Genomic DNA, 784 nt, shown 5'->3' on the forward strand with positions numbered 1-784 from the left:
AGGTTTATTTTTGCCGTTTTTTTTTTTCACAAAAAAAAAAAACGGGGGGGAAAAAAAACGTTTTTTTTTTTTTTTTTTTTTTTTTTTTTTTTAATGGCTTTCTTTTAAGTGGCAGAGTTCTCCTAGAGGAGCTCTTCCACCCAACCACTAGATTTTCTTCTTTCACTGTGAGCCGTTAAGAAATGTCACCAGGGAGGTCTTGTTCCTTCTATCAGACCTCTTCAAAAGATAGGTATGCTCCTTTTTTAAGGCTATGCTCATTATAAAAAAAAGGTCTCTCATGGATAGACCCTGTAGTATGCACGTTCTCTGTTATTAAGGATGAAATAAATATACTAGTAGACTTGTTGTATCCTTAATAAAGTGGACTAAGATCTACGAGTAGGTACCTATTATAGCTACCTAAGTACCTTGTTATATTGGTAGTGACATTGATGATCCTTGGCATTCATTCATGCTTTTGTCTCTAAATTGGCCTACTGGTCTAATTAGTAGCCCGCCTCTGTGTCACAGAGTCTGTGGCCGAGCTGATGATTCGAAGATGATGAGTTCGAACAACAGTTACTTACGAAAAAGGAAAAGGAATTTTAATTGTGTTAATGCTTGTCACAAATGTCGTTCGTTAAAAAATTAACAATACTCTACATATTAAGTCTATAGGTACCTATGTACCTATCTACGTAGGGGCACAGTTAGCCCAGTGGTAACGCGCTTGCTTGCCATGCAGAAGGTTCCGGGGTCTCATCCCACCATCGACAAAAAATTTGAACTAATTTTCCATTGA

The sequence above is a fragment of the Diaphorina citri genome, unplaced genomic scaffold, assembly GCF_000475195.1.
Source record: "Diaphorina citri unplaced genomic scaffold, Diaci psyllid genome assembly version 1.1 scaffold335, whole genome shotgun sequence".
NCBI classification, from domain to species: domain Eukaryota; kingdom Metazoa; phylum Arthropoda; class Insecta; order Hemiptera; family Psyllidae; genus Diaphorina; species Diaphorina citri.